The sequence below is a fragment of the Thermobia domestica genome, unplaced genomic scaffold (genome assembly GCF_964235325.1).
Source record: "Thermobia domestica unplaced genomic scaffold, izTheDome1.hap1.1 HAP1_SCAFFOLD_151, whole genome shotgun sequence".
Taxonomy (NCBI): Eukaryota; Metazoa; Arthropoda; class Insecta; order Zygentoma; family Lepismatidae; genus Thermobia; species Thermobia domestica.
In genome coordinates this window covers 133,315-152,663 of record NW_027655898.1, presented here as the reverse complement: position 1 = coordinate 152,663, position 19,349 = coordinate 133,315, and the positions used below count along the sequence as shown (strand labels likewise).

The following is a 19,349-nucleotide window of genomic DNA, read 5'->3' as shown; positions in this document are numbered from 1 at the left end:
CATATACATATATACTATTCATTCGAAATTCCATCTCAGATGACATTCGTTTCTTTAGAATATGCAATTCAATTGGAATAAACCTACCTTTTTATCCCTGCATTTTTCATTCTCGTATGGAATAAGTTGGTTTTACTTTCGAAAATGTATTGCTTTCTAAAAACAGACATTAAATTATTGTATTTTACACAAACCAAGCTACAGATTTCTTAATTGGTAAACGTATTTTAACACTTTTATACAGTTTTACCTCAAACTTGTTAAAAGGGATACTCTCAATTCATACTGTATCATCTTTCCATTAAACCTATGTTTTCTATTACTTAAACTTTATGACAATAATATGAAGGATAAATAATCCTATTCAAGTAGATCAAAGAGAATTTCTCATAATAAGAGAAAATATTTATTTAAATAAATTGACGAGTGTATGTCAGAGTTCATATATTGATGGCACCTAGTTACCAGCATTCTTGTAGTCTTAAGCGTTGCTTACCTTTTGAAACTAGTCTTCGTTAGGATTAAGAAATTTTTGTTTTCAAACTATTTCCAACTTATCAAAAGAGATCTTGTAACCAAAGTCAGTTGAGAATATAACATCCTGCTTCTGTTCATAGATAGCAAAGGATCTTTAATTTGTTACGATGCAGACTATAATAATGTCACATTATTTGGTATTATTCCAAATCATTCATAAAGTTTTACTCCGAACAGATTGTAGCGAAAACCTCATTGGTGATTCGTTATGTTTCTTGTTTTTTGAAATATCGAAATAAACTAGGTTCAATATTTTAAGCCTCTAACCAAAAGAAGTATCTTTCGTTTCTGGAATAAACGGAGTTATTTGAGATTTAGATGGCACTTTCTGGAAAACAAAGGTTGATATGTTACTGCAAATGTTTTCATCTTTTTTTTCACATCACATTAAAGAAATAGAATGCAATAGCTTTAATTGCAAAGGTTAATTTTTTCTTATTACAGTGTGACTCAATAAGCAAGAAGGGAGATACTTACGTTTCTCTCGAGATATTGAACAATATATTTAGCAATATTCAAAAACATTAGCAATATGTAGGGAATCATTTGGCATTCGTTGTGTAAATTATGATTGTTCCCAAGGAGACGGCTAAATACAAAACAATAATCTTTACATCACGAGTCAAAAATAGACATCACAACTTCAGCAAATATGTATCACTTAAACAAAACACAAAGTAAATAACTTTCAGGTAAGAACAATTGTCTAAAATGAATTTCATCCTAAGAACACAAAATGTTATTTATCATTTAAAGATATTTCAATAGGAAAACTTAAGTTCTAACTATTCCAGACAAGCATAAGTCAATTCCATATTACCTTAGAGTTTTCCAGATACCCCAGTTCAGATCGTAGCTGATCTAGATTTTGTTCTGTGATCTATTTTCAAGAGAAGATTACGTACGTTGCTGTACATTAGGCGCTAGGAAAGAAAATTGACTTGAGAACATTAGAAAATAAAGTATGAATTGTTGGCAGTTAAAATGTTAAGAAAGTATGGCAGTTTCTTTTAGCAGAGAAAAAATATTTACGCTCATATAAAAGTTTACAGTAAAGATTCATATTACCTTTCAAATTTTCTTTAATAATTACAACAACTGTTTCAACGATTAATGAAACAATAATAGTGTTTTTTACTAGTGAATAAAATTTCAGATGAGGACGGTTAGAAACCTAAAACATGTTCCTACTTAAAACATATTAATCAGATATAATAGTGAAGAAGATAATTTCGATAAATAATGAAGCTTTACCATAGTTGAACTAACACCATACCAGAAACTGTCGTGAAAATATTTAATTTTGTAAACTAAATTTACGTTAGTTTCTAATGTCTAAAAATGCAATAGGTTAACAACAAACAAAATGCAAGGGAAATCTGAAACCAAACCAATATAGTATTATGCCGGGTTTCTTGGTATATGACAAGTTTTCCATATTTTGATATAAGTCTACACCACGTGTAAAGATTATGTGATGAAATGAATATTTTACCTGTACTGGGTTAGACTTTTGTGCCTTTCAGTAGTCACCAAGTACAGGTTCGTTTTGTTGCATATGGAAAAGAATTAAAATAAACCAATTACTTCATTTACCTCTGCATTTGATTAGAATATGCAATAAGAATGGTATTTATTTGTTTCCGAAAACTGGCGGTGTTCATTGAATTGGCCTTCAAAGTATCGTAGTTAACATAAAATGGTAGATTTCTGAATTTGAAGTCACTTTAAAAAATTTAAAAAATCATACCAAAGGTATCTCAAATTCAAAAAAACCTGGTATTCTCTTTGCACGCATCCTCGATTTCTATTATAGCAATGTTTTGTCAATGATATTTAAAATAACTAAACTTATGGAATTAAACCAGATTCTATCAATTTAAGAAGAAACTATTAAATTTTAATGCTTCAGCTCTTTGATATTATAATGCGAGTATTGACGGCAACTAGTTATTAGGATATATTGTTAATTCTTACATGTTACTGATCTTGATATTCCGAGGTAGCCAGCAGAAAAACGATCTCTTCGATTTTAGATTGGTCGACTTGTAGAAAGAGGTGTAATAACGGAAATCTGTGTTTAATTATACTGTTGCTGTTTTATTCATAATTATTAATGAAAGTAACTTAAGTTTTTAATTCTAAGAACTATAATAGTCACATATTTTACCAGAAATAAATTCCTTAAATGTACATTTTGTTTTTAGTAGACAGAAGTAAATAGTTCATTATTATTTCGTTTTATTCGTTATTTAAGCAATGTTAGTGGAAATTGTCTTGAAGAAATTAAACTAGGTTGGAAATTTCAAGTATCCAGTCCAAAAGCATAGTTTTTATTCTGGAATTGATGAAGTAAATTTTGCTTTGAAGGAAATTCTTAAATGCCACAATGAGTTGGTATATTATTTCTAACAAAGTTCATCTTCATAACATGTTCACGATATTGGTTCCACAATGGGTAATAAACAACAATTAATCGTCCACATATTTTGAGCTGACAATGCTTATATTCATTTCAAAACAAGCTATGATTTTTTGTCCATATCCCATAATATTACACAATATATAGGAAAATGTTTGAAACTTATTGCGTAGGTTACTATATCCTAAACGGATTTTAATAGATTTAAAACCTAAACATCTCTACTATACAAATAATATATTAAACGTCTACTACAGGAAATTCTTATCCCATGTGAAAAGGAATCACAAAATGTAGATCGATATTTAATTTTTAAAGAAATTATTATGAAACTCTTGTACGGAAAAACTTTATTCAAAAGCAAATCAATTCAAATATTGTCTAAAGGTATAACTAAAATTGTAATGGCTTGCTGTAGACGGGAAATTAATCAGGGAAATAAATTTGGCCATTGATTTAAGGTGACAATTTGAGTGTGTTGAACCAAGCGTAACTTAGAGCGTAGCAGAAATGAATTCATAAACCCATATATCGGTAAGATATTCGAAATTTAAATCCCCGCTAAAAATTCAGTGCATCGGCCGGGAATCGAACCCGGGCCGCCCGCGTGGCAGGCGAGCATTCTACCACTGAACCACCGATGCCAATACAAGAGAATTTTATTTACTATTGAATTAATAACACTTCTTAAACTAATGTTATGTTCGGACCTTAAATCGAGGAACAAACTTTTACATGCTGGAAAACTTTAATGCTTCAAAATTGTGTTCCGCATTCGATTCAATAAACGCTTTCCCTCAGAAGCTAGCAAAATGGTATCACATTTGTTCATAATTTCATTACATAAAGATATTATGATTCATATACATATATACTATTCATTCGAAATTCCATCTCAGATGACATTCGTTTCTTTAGAATATGCAATTCAATTGGAATAAACCTACCTTTTTATCCCTGCATTTTTCATTCTCGTATGGAATAAGTTGGTTTTACTTTCGAAAATGTATCGCTTTCTAAAAACAGACATTAAATTATTGTATTTTACACAAACCAAGCTACAGATTTCTTAATTAGTAAACGTATTTTAACACTTTTATACAGTTTTACCTCAAACTTGTTAAAAGGGATACTCTCAATTCATACTGTATCATCTTTCCATTAAACCTATGTTTTCTATTACTTAAACTTTATGACAATAATATGAAGGATAAATAATCCTATTCAAGTAGATCAAAGAGAATTTCTCATAATAAGAGAAAATATTTATTTAAATAAATTGACGAGTGTATGTCAGAGTTCATATATTGATGGCACCTAGTTACCAGCATTCTTGTAGTCTTAAGCGTTGCTTACCTTTTGAAACTAGTCTTCGTTAGGATTAAGAAATTTTTGTTTTCAAACTATTTCCAACTTATCAAAAGAGATCTTGTAACCAAAGTCAGTTGAGAATATAACATCCTGCTTCTGTTCATAGATAGCAAAGGATCTTTAATTTGTTACGATGCAGACTATAATAATGTCACATTATTTGGTATTATTCCAAATCATTCATAAAGTTTTACTCCGAACAGATTGTAGCGAAAACCTCATTGGTGATTCGTTATGTTTCTTGTTTTTTGAAATATCGAAATAAACTAGGTTCAATATTTTAAGCCTCTAACCAAAAGAAGTATCTTTCGTTTCTGGAATAAACGGAGTTATTTGAGATTTAGATGGCACTTTCTGGAAAACAAAGGTTGATATGTTACTGCAAATGTTTTCATCTTTTTTTTCACATCACATTAAAGAAATAGAATGCAATAGCTTTAATTGCAAAGGTTAATTTTTTCTTATTACAGTGTGACTCAATAAGCAAGAAGGGAGATACTTACGTTTCTCTCGAGATATTGAACAATATATTTAGCAATATTCAAAAACATTAGCAATATGTAGGGAATCATTTGGCATTCGTTGTGTAAATTATGATTGTTCCCAAGGAGACGGCTAAATACAAAACAATAATCTTTACATCACGAGTCAAAAATAGACATCACAACTTCAGCAAATATGTATCACTTAAACAAAACACAAAGTAAATAACTTTCAGGTAAGAACAATTGTCTAAAATGAATTTCATCCTAAGAACACAAAATGTTATTTATCATTTAAAGATATTTCAATAGGAAAACTTAAGTTCTAACTATTCCAGACAAGCATAAGTCAATTCCATATTACCTTAGAGTTTTCCAGATACCCCAGTTCAGATCGTAGCTGATCTAGATTTTGTTCTGTGATCTATTTTCAAGAGAAGATTACGTACGTTGCTGTACATTAGGCGCTAGGAAAGAAAATTGACTTGAGAACATTAGAAAATAAAGTATGAATTGTTGGCAGTTAAAATGTTAAGAAAGTATGGCAGTTTCTTTTAGCAGAGAAAAAATATTTACGCTCATATAAAAGTTTACAGTAAAGATTCATATTACCTTTCAAATTTTCTTTAATAATTACAACAACTGTTTCAACGATTAATGAAACAATAATAGTGTTTTTTACTAGTGAATAAAATTTCAGATGAGGACGGTTAGAAACCTAAAACATGTTCCTACTTAAAACATATTAATCAGATATAATAGTGAAGAAGATAATTTCGATAAATAATGAAGCTTTACCATAGTTGAACTAACACCATACCAGAAACTGTCGTGAAAATATTTAATTTTGTAAACTAAATTTACGTTAGTTTCTAATGTCTAAAAATGCAATAGGTTAACAACAAACAAAATGCAAGGGAAATCTGAAACCAAACCAATATAGTATTATGCCGGGTTCTTGGTATATGACAAGTTTTCCATATTTTGATATAAGTCTACACCACGTGTAAAGATTATGTGATGAAATGAATATTTTACCTGTACTGGGTTAGACTTTTGTGCCTTTCAGTAGTCACCAAGTACAGGTTCGTTTTGTTGCATATGGAAAAGAATTAAAATAAACCAATTACTTCATTTACCTCTGCATTTGATTAGAATATGCAATAAGAATGGTATTTATTTGTTTCCGAAAACTGGCGGTGTTCATTGAATTGGCCTTCAAAGTATCGTAGTTAACATAAAATGGTAGATTTCTGAATTTGAAGTCACTTTAAAAAATTTAAAAAATCATACCAAAGGTATCTCAAATTCAAAAAAACCTGGTATTCTCTTTGCACGCATCCTCGATTTCTATTATAGCAATGTTTTGTCAATGATATTTAAAATAACTAAACTTATGGAATTAAACCAGATTCTATCAATTTAAGAAGAAACTATTAAATTTTAATGCTTCAGCTCTTTGATATTATAATGCGAGTATTGACGGCAACTAGTTATTAGGATATATTGTTAATTCTTACATGTTACTGATCTTGATATTCCGAGGTAGCCAGCAGAAAAACGATCTCTTCGATTTTAGATTGGTCGACTTGTAGAAAGAGGTGTAATAACGGAAATCTGTGTTTAATTATACTGTTGCTGTTTTATTCATAATTATTAATGAAATTAAGTTAAGTTTTTAATTCTAAGAACTATAATAGTCACATATTTTACCAGAAATAAATTCCTTAAATGTACATTTTGTTTTTAGTAGACAGAAGTAAATAGTTCATTATTATTTCGTTTTATTCGTTATTTAAGCAATGTTAGTGGAAATTGTCTTGAAGAAACTAAACTAGGTTGGAAATTTCAAGTATCCAGTCTAAAAGCATAGTTTTTATTCTGGAATTGATGAAGTAAATTTTGCTTTGAAGGAAATTCTTAAATGCCACAATGAGTTGGTATATTATTTCTAACAAAGTTCATCTTCATAACATGTTCACGATATTGGTTCCACGATGGGTAATAAACAACAATTAATCGTCCACATATTTTAAGCTGACAATGCTTATATTCATTTCAAAACAAGCTATGATTTTTTATCCATATCCCAAAATATTACACAATATATAGGAAAATGTTTGAAACTTATTGCGTAGGTTACTATATCCTAAACGGATTTTAATAGATTTAAAACCTAAACATCTCTACTATACAAATAATATATTAAACGTCTACTACAGGAAATTCTTATCCCATGTGAAAAGGAATCACAAAATGTAGATCGATATTTAATTTTTAAAGAAATTATTATGAAACTCTTGTACGGAAAAACTTTATTCAAAAGCAAATCAATTCAAATATTGTCTAAAGGTATAACTAAAATTGTAATGGCTTGCTGTAGACGGGAAATTAATCAGGGAAATAAATTTGGCCATTGATTTAAGGTGACAATTTGAGTGTGTTGAACCAAGCGTAACTTAGAGCGTAGCAGAAATGAATTCATAAACCCATATATCGGTAAGATATTCGAAATTTAAATCCCCGCTAAAAATTCAGTGCATCGGCCGGGAATCGAACCCGGGCCGCCCGCGTGGCAGGCGAGCATTCTACCACTGAACCACCGATGCCAATACAAGAGAATTTTATTTACTATTGAATTAATAACACTTCTTAAACTAATGTTATGTTCGGACCTTAAATCGAGGAACAAACTTTTACATGCTGGAAAACTTTAATGCTTCAAAATTGTGTTCCGCATTCGATTCAATAAACGCTTTCCCTCAGAAGCTAGCAAAATGGTATCACATTTGTTCATAATTTCATTACATAAAGATATTATGATTCATATACATATATACTATTCATTCGAAATTCCATCTCAGATGACATTCGTTTCTTTAGAATATGCAATTCAATTGGAATAAACCTACCTTTTTATCCCTGCATTTTTCATTCTCGTATGGAATAAGTTGGTTTTACTTTCGAAAATGTATCGCTTTCTAAAAACAGACATTAAATTATTGTATTTTACACAAACCAAGCTACAGATTTCTTAATTAGTAAACGTATTTTAACACTTTTATACAGTTTTACCTCAAACTTGTTAAAAGGGATACTCTCAATTCATACTGTATCATCTTTCCATTAAACCTATGTTTTCTATTACTTAAACTTTATGACAATAATATGAAGGATAAATAATCCTATTCAAGTAGATCAAAGAGAATTTCTCATAATAAGAGAAAATATTTATTTAAATAAATTGACGAGTGTATGTCAGAGTTCATATATTGATGGCACCTAGTTACCAGCATTCTTGTAGTCTTAAGCGTTGCTTACCTTTTGAAACTAGTCTTCGTTAGGATTAAGAAATTTTTGTTTTCAAACTATTTCCAACTTATCAAAAGAGATCTTGTAACCAAAGTCAGTTGAGAATATAACATCCTGCTTCTGTTCATAGATAGCAAAGGATCTTTAATTTGTTACGATGCAGACTATAATAATGTCACATTATTTGGTATTATTCCAAATCATTCATAAAATTTTACTCCGAACAGATTATAGCGAAAACCTCATTGGTGATTCGTTATGTTTCTTGTTTTTTGAAATATCGAAATAAACTAGGTTCAATATCTTAAACCTCTAACCAAAAGAAGTATCTTTCGTTTCTGGAATAAACGGAGTTATTTGAGATTTAGATGACACTTTCTGGAAAACAAAGGTTGATATGTTACTGCAAATGTTTTCCTGTTTTTTTTTCACATCACATTGAGGAAATAGAATGCAATAGCTTTAATTACAAAAGTTAATTTTTTCTTATTACAGTGTGATTCAATAAGCAACAAGGGAGATACTTATGTTTCTCCCGAGATATTGAACAATATATTTAGCAATATTCAAAAACATTAGCAATATGTAGGGAATCATTTGGCATTCGTTGTGTAAATTATGATTGTTCCCAAGGAGACGGCTAAATACAAAACAATAATCTTTACATCACGAGTCAAAAATAGACATCACAACTTCAGCAAATATGTATCACTTAAACAAAACACAAAGTAAATAACTTTCAGGTAAGAACAATTGTCTAAAATGAATTTCATCCTAAGAACACAAAATGTTATTTATCATTTAAAGATATTTCAATAGGAAAACTTAAGTTCTAACTAATCCAGACAAGCATAAGTCAATTCCATATTACCTTAGAGTTTTCCAGATACCCCAGTTCAGATCGTAGCTGATCTAGATTTTGTTCTGTGATCTATTTTCAAGAGAAGATTACGTACGTTGCTGTACATTAGGCGCTAGGAAAGAAAATTGACTTGAGAACATTAGAAAATAAAGTATGAATTGTTGGCAGTTAAAATGTTAAGAAAGTATGGCAGTTTCTTTTAGCAGAGAAAAAATACTTACGCTCATATAAAAGTTTACAGTAAAGATTCATATTACCTTTCAAATTTTCTTTAATAATTAGAACAACTGTTTCAACGATTAATGAAACAATAATAGTGTTTTTTACTAGTGAATAAAATTTCAGATGAGGACGGTTAGAAACCTAAAACATGTTCCTACTTAAAACATATTAACCAGATATAATAGTGAAGAAGATAATTTCGATAAATAATGAAGCTTTACCATAGTTGAACTAACACCATACCAGAAACTGTCGTGAAAATATTTAATTTTGTAAACTAAATTTACGTTAGTTTCTAATGTCTAAAAATGCAATAGGTTAACAACAAACAAAATGCAAGGGAAATCTGAAACCAAACCAATATAGTATTATGCCGGGTTTCTTGGTATATGACAAGTTTTCCATATTTTGATATAAGTCTACACTACGTGTAAAGATTATGTGATGAAATGAATATTTTACCTGTACTGGGTTAGACTTTTGTGCCTTTCAGTAGTCACCAAGTACAGGTTCGTTTTGTTGCATATGGAAAAGAATTAAAATAAACCAATTACTTCATTTACCTCTGCATTTGATTAGAATATGCAATAAGAATGGTATTTATTTGTTTCCGAAAACTGGCGGTGTTCATTGAATTGGCCTTCAAAGTATCGTAGTTAACATAAAATGGTAGATTTCTGAATTTGAAGTCACTTTAAAAAATTTAAAAAATCGTACCAAAGGTATCTCAAATTCAAAAAAACCTGGTATTCTCTTTGCACGCATCCTCGATTTCTATTATAGCAATGTTTTGTCAATGATATTTAAAATAACTAAACTTATGGAATTAAACCAGATTCTATCAATTTAAGAAGAAACTATTAAATTTTAATGCTTCAGCTCTTTGATATTATAATGCGAGTATTGACGGCAACTAGTTATTAGGATATATTGTTAATTCTTACATGTTACTGATCTTGATATTCCGAGGTAGCCAGCAGAAAAACGATCTCTTCGATTTTAGATTGGTCGACTTGTAGAAAGAGGTGTAATAACGGAAATCTGTGTTTAATTATACTGTTGCTGTTTTATTCATAATTATTAATGAAAGTAACTTAAGTTTTTAATTCTAAGAACTATAATAGTCACATATTTTACGAGAAATAAATTCCTTAAATGTACATTTTGTTTTTAGTAGACAGAAGTAAATAGTTCATTATTATTTCGTTTTATTCGTTATTTAAGCAATGTTAGTGGAAATTGTCTTGAAGAAACTAAACTAGGTTGGAAATTTCAAGTATCCAGTCTAAAAGCATAGTTTTTATTCTGGAATTGATGAAGTAAATTTTGCTTTGAAGGAAATTCTTAAATGCCACAATGAGTTGGTATATTATTTCTAACAAAGTTCATCTTCATAACATGTTCACGATATTGGTTCCACGATGGGTAATAAACAACAATTAATCGTCCACATATTTTAAGCTGACAATGCTTATATTCATTTCAAAACAAGCTATGATTTTTTGTCCATATCCCAAAATATTACACAATATATAGGAAAATGTTTGAAACTTATTGCGTAGGTTACTATATCCTAAACGGATTTTAATAGATTTAAAACCTAAACATCTCTACTATACAAATAATATATTAAACGTCTACTACAGGAAATTCTTATCCCATGTGAAAAGGAATCACAAAATGTAGATCGATATTTAATTTTTAAAGAAATTATTATGAAACTCTTGTACGGAAAAACTTTATTCAAAAGCAAATCAATTCAAATATTGTCTAAAGGTATAACTAAAATTGTAATGGCTTGCTGTAGACGGGAAATTAATCAGGGAAATAAATTTGGCCATTGATTTAAGGTGACAATTTGAGTGTGTTGAACCAAGCGTAACTTAGAGCGTAGCAGAAATGAATTCATAAACCCATATATCGGTAAGATATTCGAAATTTAAATCCCCGCTAAAAATTCAGTGCATCGGCCGGGAATCGAACCCGGGCCGCCCGCGTGGCAGGCGAGCATTCTACCACTGAACCACCGATGCCAATACAAGAGAATTTTATTTACTATTGAATTAATAACACTTCTTAAACTAATGTTATGTTCGGACCTTAAATCGAGGAACAAACTTTTACATGCTGGAAAACTTTAATGCTTCAAAATTGTGTTCCGCATTCGATTCAATAAACGCTTTCCCTCAGAAGCTAGCAAAATGGTATCACATTTGTTCATAATTTCATTACATAAAGATATTATGATTCATATACATATATACTATTCATTCGAAATTCCATCTCAGATGACATTCGTTTCTTTAGAATATGCAATTCAATTGGAATAAACCTACCTTTTTATCCCTGCATTTTTCATTCTCGTATGGAATAAGTTGGTTTTACTTTCGAAAATGTATCGCTTTCTAAAAACAGACATTAAATTATTGTATTTTACACAAACCAAGCTACAGATTTCTTAATTAGTAAACGTATTTTAACACTTTTATACAGTTTTACCTCAAACTTGTTAAAAGGGATACTCTCAATTCATACTGTATCATCTTTCCATTAAACCTATGTTTTCTATTACTTAAACTTTATGACAATAATATGAAGGATAAATAATCCTATTCAAGTAGATCAAAGAGAATTTCTCATAATAAGAGAAAATATTTATTTAAATAAATTGACGAGTGTATGTCAGAGTTCATATATTGATGGCACCTAGTTACCAGCATTCTTGTAGTCTTAAGCGTTGCTTACCTTTTGAAACTAGTCTTCGTTAGGATTAAGAAATTTTTGTTTTCAAACTATTTCCAACTTATCAAAAGAGATCTTGTAACCAAAGTCAGTTGAGAATATAACATCCTGCTTCTGTTCATAGATAGCAAAGGATCTTTAATTTGTTACGATGCAGACTATAATAATGTCACATTATTTGGTATTATTCCAAATCATTCATAAAATTTTACTCCGAACAGATTATAGCGAAAACCTCATTGGTGATTCGTTATGTTTCTTGTTTTTTGAAATATCGAAATAAACTAGGTTCAATATCTTAAACCTCTAACCAAAAGAAGTATCTTTCGTTTCTGGAATAAACGGAGTTATTTGAGATTTAGATGACACTTTCTGGAAAACAAAGGTTGATATGTTACTGCAAATGTTTTCCTGTTTTTTTTTCACATCACATTGAGGAAATAGAATGCAATAGCTTTAATTACAAAAGTTAATTTTTTCTTATTACAGTGTGATTCAATAAGCAACAAGGGAGATACTTATGTTTCTCCCGAGATATTGAACAATATATTTAGCAATATTCAAAAACATTAGCAATATGTAGGGAATCATTTGGCATTCGTTGTGTAAATTATGATTGTTCCCAAGGAGACGGCTAAATACAACACAATAATCTTTACATCACGAGTCAAAAATAGACATCACAACTTCAGCAAATATGTATCACTTAAACAAAACACAAAGTAAATAACTTTCAGGTAAGAACAATTGTCTAAAATGAATTTCATCCTAAGAACACAAAATGTTATTTATCATTTAAAGATATTTCAATAGGAAAACTTAAGTTCTAACTAATCCAGACAAGCATAAGTCAATTCCATATTACCTTAGAGTTTTCCAGATACCCCAGTTCAGATCGTAGCTGATCTAGATTTTGTTCTGTGATCTATTTTCAAGAGAAGATTACGTACGTTGCTGTACATTAGGCGCTAGGAAAGAAAATTGACTTGAGAACATTAGAAAATAAAGTATGAATTGTTGGCAGTTAAAATGTTAAGAAAGTATGGCAGTTTCTTTTAGCAGAGAAAAAATACTTACGCTCATATAAAAGTTTACAGTAAAGATTCATATTACCTTTCAAATTTTCTTTAATAATTAGAACAACTGTTTCAACGATTAATGAAACAATAATAGTGTTTTTTACTAGTGAATAAAATTTCAGATGAGGACGGTTAGAAACCTAAAACATGTTCCTACTTAAAACATATTAACCAGATATAATAGTGAAGAAGATAATTTCGATAAATAATGAAGCTTTACCATAGTTGAACTAACACCATACCAGAAACTGTCGTGAAAATATTTAATTTTGTAAACTAAATTTACGTTAGTTTCTAATGTCTAAAAATGCAATAGGTTAACAACAAACAAAATGCAAGGGAAATCTGAAACCAAACCAATATAGTATTATGCCGGGTTTCTTGGTATATGACAAGTTTTCCATATTTTGATATGAGTCTACACTACGTGTAAAGATTATGTGATGAAATGAATATTTTACCTGTACTGGGTTAGACTTTTGTGCCTTTCAGTAGTCACCAAGTACAGGTTCGTTTTGTTGCATATGGAAAAGAATTAAAATAAACCAATTACTTCATTTACCTCTGCATTTGATTAGAATATGCAATAAGAATGGTATTTATTTGTTTCCGAAAACTGGCGGTGTTCATTGAATTGGCCTTCAAAGTATCGTAGTTAACATAAAATGGTAGATTTCTGAATTTGAAGTCACTTTAAAAAATTTAAAAAATCGTACCAAAGGTATCTCAAATTCAAAAAAACCTGGTATTCTCTTTGCACGCATCCTCGATTTCTATTATAGCAATGTTTTGTCAATGATATTTAAAATAACTAAACTTATGGAATTAAACCAGATTCTATCAATTTAAGAAGAAACTATTAAATTTTAATGCTTCAGCTCTTTGATATTATAATGCGAGTATTGACGGCAACTAGTTATTAGGATATATTGTTAATTCTTACATGTTACTGATCTTGATATTCCGAGGTAGCCAGCAGAAAAACGATCTCTTCGATTTTAGATTGGTCGACTTGTAGAAAGAGGTGTAATAACGGAAATCTGTGTTTAATTATACTGTTGCTGTTTTATTCATAATTATTAATGAAAGTAAGTTAAGTTTTTAATTCTAAGAACTATAATAGTCACATATTTTACCAGAAATAAATTCCTTAAATGTACATTTTGTTTTTAGTAGACAGAAGTAAATAGTTCATTATTATTTCGTTTTATTCGTTATTTAAGCAATGTTAGTGGAAATTGTCTTGAAGAAACTAAACTAGGTTGGAAATTTCAAGTATCCAGTCTAAAAGCATAGTTTTTATTCTGGAATTGATGAAGTAAATTTTGCTTTGAAGGAAATTCTTAAATGCCACAATGAGTTGGTATATTATTTCTAACAAAGTTCATCTTCATAACATGTTCACGATATTGGTTCCACGATGGGTAATAAACAACAATTAATCGTCCACATATTTTAAGCTGACAATGCTTATATTCATTTCAAAACAAGCTATGATTTTTTGTCCATATCCCAAAATATTACACAATATATAGGAAAATGTTTGAAACTTATTGCGTAGGTTACTATATCCTAAACGGATTTTAATAGATTTAAAACCTAAACATCTCTACTATACAAATAATATATTAAACGTCTACTACAGGAAATTCTTATCCCATGTGAAAAGGAATCACAAAATGTAGATCGATATTTAATTTTTAAAGAAATTATTATGAAACTCTTGTACGGAAAAACTTTATTCAAAAGCAAATCAATTCAAATATTGTCTAAAGGTATAACTAAAATTGTAATGGCTTGCTGTAGACGGGAAATTAATCAGGGAAATAAATTTGGCCATTGATTTAAGGTGACAATTTGAGTGTGTTGAACCAAGCGTAACTTAGAGCGTAGCAGAAATGAATTCATAAACCCATATATCGGTAAGATATTCGAAATTTAAATCCCCGCTAAAAATTCAGTGCATCGGCCGGGAATCGAACCCGGGCCGCCCGCGTGGCAGGCGAGCATTCTACCACTGAACCACCGATGCCAATACAAGAGAATTTTATTTACTATTGAATTAATAACACTTCTTAAACTAATGTTATGTTCGGACCTTAAATCGAGGAACAAACTTTTACATGCTGGAAAACTTTAATGCTTCAAAATTGTGTTCCGCATTCGATTCAATAAACGCTTTCCCTCAGAAGCTAGCAAAATGGTATCACATTTGTTCATAATTTCATTACATAAAGATATTATGATTCATATACATATATACTATTCATTCGAAATTCCATCTCAGATGACATTCGTTTCTTTAGAATATGCAATTCAATTGGAATAAACCTACCTTTTTATCCCTGCATTTTTCATTCTCGTATGGAATAAGTTGGTTTTACTTTCGAAAATGTATCGCTTTCTAAAAACAGACATTAAATTATTGTATTTTACACAAACCAAGCTACAGATTTCTTAATTAGTAAACGTATTTTAACACTTTTATACAGTTTTACCTCAAACTTGTTAAAAGGGATACTCTCAATTCATACTGTATCATCTTTCCATTAAACCTATGTTTTCTATTACTTAAACTTTATGACAATAATATGAAGGATAAATAATCCTATTCAAGTAGATCAAAGAGAATTTCTCATAATAAGAGAAAATATTTATTTAAATAAATTGACGAGTGTATGTCAGAGTTCATATATTGATGGCACCTAGTTACCAGCATTCTTGTAGTCTTAAGCGTTGCTTACCTTTTGAAACTAGTCTTCGTTAGGATTAAGAAATTTTTGTTTTCAAACTATTTCCAACTTATCAAAAGAGATCTTGTAACCAAAGTCAGTTGAGAATATAACATCCTGCTTCTGTTCATAGATAGCAAAGGATCTTTAATTTGTTACGATGCAGACTATAATAATGTCACATTATTTGGTATTATTCCAAATCATTCATAAAATTTTACTCCGAACAGATTATAGCGAAAACCTCATTGGTGATTCGTTATGTTTCTTGTTTTTTGAAATATCGAAATAAACTAGGTTCAATATCTTAAACCTCTAACCAAAAGAAGTATCTTTCGTTTCTGGAATAAACGGAGTTATTTGAGATTTAGATGACACTTTCTGGAAAACAAAGGTTGATATGTTACTGCAAATGTTTTCCTGTTTTTTTTTCACATCACATTGAGGAAATAGAATGCAATAGCTTTAATTACAAAAGTTAATTTTTTCTTATTACAGTGTGATTCAATAAGCAACAAGGGAGATACTTATGTTTCTCCCGAGATATTGAACAATATATTTAGCAATATTCAAAAACATTAGCAATATGTAGGGAATCATTTGGCATTCGTTGTGTAAATTATGATTGTTCCCAAGGAGACGGCTAAATACAAAACAATAATCTTTACATCACGAGTCAAAAATAGACATCACAACTTCAGCAAATATGTATCACTTAAACAAAACACAAAGTAAATAACTTTCAGGTAAGAACAATTGTCTAAAATGAATTTCATCCTAAGAACACAAAATGTTATTTATCATTTAAAGATATTTCAATAGGAAAACTTAAGTTCTAACTAATCCAGACAAGCATAAGTCAATTCCATATTACCTTAGAGTTTTCCAGATACCCCAGTTCAGATCGTAGCTGATCTAGATTTTGTTCTGTGATCTATTTTCAAGAGAAGATTACGTACGTTGCTGTACATTAGGCGCTAGGAAAGAAAATTGACTTGAGAACATTAGAAAATAAAGTATGAATTGTTGGCAGTTAAAATGTTAAGAAAGTATGGCAGTTTCTTTTAGCAGAGAAAAAATACTTACGCTCATATAAAAGTTTACAGTAAAGATTCATATTACCTTTCAAATTTTCTTTAATAATTAGAACAACTGTTTCAACGATTAATGAAACAATAATAGTGTTTTTTACTAGTGAATAAAATTTCAGATGAGGACGGTTAGAAACCTAAAACATGTTCCTACTTAAAACATATTAACCAGATATAATAGTGAAGAAGATAATTTCGATAAATAATGAAGCTTTACCATAGTTGAACTAACACCATACCAGAAACTGTCGTGAAAATATTTAATTTTGTAAACTAAATTTACGTTAGTTTCTAATGTCTAAAAATGCAATAGGTTAACAACAAACAAAATGCAAGGGAAATCTGAAACCAAACCAATATAGTATTATGCCGGGTTTCTTGGTATATGACAAGTTTTCCATATTTTGATATAAGTCTACACTACGTGTAAAGATTATGTGATGAAATGAATATTTTACCTGTACTGGGTTAGACTTTTGTGCCTTTCAGTAGTCACCAAGTACAGGTTCGTTTTGTTGCATATGGAAAAGAATTAAAATAAACCAATTACTTCATTTACCTCTGCATTTGATTAGAATATGCAATAAGAATGGTATTTATTTGTTTCCGAAAACTGGCGGTGTTCATTGAATTGGCCTTCAAAGTATCGTAGTTAACATAAAATGGTAGATTTCTGAATTTGAAGTCACTTTAAAAAAATTAAAAAATCGTACCAAAGGTATCTCAAATTCAAAAAAACCTGGTATTCTCTTTGCACGCATCCTCGATTTCTATTATAGCAATGTTTTGTCAATGATATTTAAAATAACTAAACTTATGGAATTAAACCAGATTCTATCAATTTAAGAAGAAACTATTAAATTTTAATGCTTCAGCTCTTTGATATTATAATGCGAGTATTGACGGCAACTAGTTATTAGGATATATTGTTAATTCTTACATGTTACTGATCTTGATATTCCGAGGTAGCCAGCAGAAAAACGATCTCTTCGATTTTAGATTGGTCGACTTGTAGAAAGAGGTGTAATAACGGAAATCTGTGTTTAATTATACTGTTGCTGTTTTATTCATAATTATTAATGAAAGTAACTTAAGTTTTTAATTCTAAGAACTATAATAGTCACATATTTTACGAGAAATAAATTCCTTAAATGTACATTTTGTTTTTAGTAGACAGAAGTAAATAGTTCATTATTATTTCGTTTTATTCGTTATTTAAGCAATGTTAGTGGAAATTGTCTTGAAGAAACTAAACTAGGTTGGAAATTTCAAGTATCCAGTCTAAAAGCATAGTTTTTATTCTGGAATTGATGAAGTAAATTTTGCTTTGAAGGAAATTCTTAAATGCCACAATGAGTTGGTATATTATTTCTAACAAAGTTCATCTTCATAACATGTTCACGATATTGGTTCCACGATGGGTAATAAACAACAATTAATCGTCCACATATTTTAAGCTGACAATGCTTATATTCATTTCAAAACAAGCTATGATTTTTTGTCCATATCCCAAAATATTACACAATATATAGGAAAATGTTTGAAACTTATTGCGTAGGTTACTATATCCTAAACGGATTTTAATAGATTTAAAACCTAAACATCTCTACTATACAAATAATATATTAAACGTCTACTACAGGAAATTCTTATCCCATGTGAAAAGGAATCACAAAATGTAGATCGATATTTAATTTTTAAAGAAATTATTATGAAACTCTTGTACGGAAAAACTTTATTCAAAAGCAAATCAATTCAAATATTGTCTAAAGGTATAACTAAAATTGTAATGGCTTGCTGTAGACGGGAAATTAATCAGGGAAATAAATTTGGCCATTGATTTAAGGTGACAATTTGAGTGTGTTGAACCAAGCGTAACTTAGAGCGTAGCAGAAATGAATTCATAAACCCATATATCGGTAAGATATTCGAAATTTAAATCCCCGCTAAAAATTCAGTGCATCGGCCGGGAATCGAACCCGGGCCGCCCGCGTGGCAGGCGAGCATTCTACCACTGAACCACCGATGCCAATACAAGAGAATTTTATTTACTATTGAATTAATAACACTTCTTAAACTAATGTTATGTTCGGACCTTAAATCGAGGAACAAACTTTTACATGCTGGAAAACTTTAATGCTTCAAAATTGTGTTCCGCATTCGATTCAATAAACGCTTTCCCTCAGAAGCTAGCAAAATGGTATCACATTTGTTCATAATTTCATTACATAAAGATATTATGATTCATATACATATATACTATTCATTCGAAATTCCATCTCAGATGACATTCGTTTCTTTAGAATATGCAATTCAATTGGAATAAACCTACCTTTTTATCCCTGCATTTTTCATTCTCGTATGGAATAAGTTGGTTTTACTTTCGAAAATGTATTGCTTTCTAAAAACAGACATTAAATTATTGTATTTTACACAAACCAAGCTACAGATTTCTTAATTGGTAAACGTATTTTAACACTTTTATACAGTTTTACCT

General features: G+C 29.8%; 5 non-coding genes across 5 annotated transcripts; all 5 read right to left on the bottom strand.

Annotated features, from left to right (window-relative positions):
• Positions 1-3,532: 3,532 nt before the first annotated feature.
• On the bottom strand, positions 3,533-3,603 carry TRNAG-GCC (transfer RNA glycine (anticodon GCC)). The gene has a single exon. It is a non-coding gene; the product is annotated as a tRNA-Gly (tRNA).
• A 3,747-nt stretch (positions 3,604-7,350) lies between these two features.
• Positions 7,351-7,421, bottom strand: TRNAG-GCC (transfer RNA glycine (anticodon GCC)). Its single transcript has one exon. It is a non-coding gene; the product is annotated as a tRNA-Gly (tRNA).
• Positions 7,422-11,170: 3,749 nt separating this feature from the next.
• On the bottom strand, positions 11,171-11,241 carry TRNAG-GCC (transfer RNA glycine (anticodon GCC)). The gene has a single exon. It is a non-coding gene; the product is annotated as a tRNA-Gly (tRNA).
• Positions 11,242-14,990: 3,749 nt separating this feature from the next.
• Positions 14,991-15,061, bottom strand: TRNAG-GCC (transfer RNA glycine (anticodon GCC)). The gene has a single exon. It is a non-coding gene; the product is annotated as a tRNA-Gly (tRNA).
• Positions 15,062-18,810: 3,749 nt separating this feature from the next.
• Positions 18,811-18,881, bottom strand: TRNAG-GCC (transfer RNA glycine (anticodon GCC)). The gene has a single exon. It is a non-coding gene; the product is annotated as a tRNA-Gly (tRNA).
• Between the last annotated feature and the right edge of the window lie 468 nt (positions 18,882-19,349).